Below are 525 nucleotides of genomic sequence, written 5' to 3' on the forward strand. Positions count from 1 at the left end.
AGGAATCCAACTCGGAGAAATCTGGGAAGGATTAGATCAGAACATTTTAAGATCACTCATTTTGAGTATGAACCGTCGTTGCCGAGCTGTAATTAACGCAAGGGGTGGAACTACCAAGTATTAAATCACTTATCAGCATTTCAGTATTTTGAAAATTGTTCATTTCTCTTCTTTCATATAAGATTCGGTGAAATCCTGAATTTTTCTTCCATTTAATGTGTCTTGTTTCGTTCAAAACCTTCCCGAGAGAACATAAAAAATAAGTTATAAAGTCAATGTAGAGTTAACTTTCATTAAAATTGAGATTTTCAGAATGTGCGTTAATTTTTTTGCGCAGTGTATTTCTTGTGAAATGCCACAAGTTGTTTGAACTTTTGATTACTAAAAATGAAAAATATAGAGATATTTTTCTTCATTTCATTGCCGTGTTTGTTTCAGCGAACTTTCAAAGCCAGAAGTACCGAACGAACCGCCTCCTGTAGGTTACTTCCAAATGGTGAGTCGATTTGACCATTTGAAATTTGT

Source organism: Coccinella septempunctata, chromosome 1, assembly GCF_907165205.1.
Source record: "Coccinella septempunctata chromosome 1, icCocSept1.1, whole genome shotgun sequence".
Taxonomy (NCBI): Eukaryota; Metazoa; Arthropoda; class Insecta; order Coleoptera; family Coccinellidae; genus Coccinella; species Coccinella septempunctata.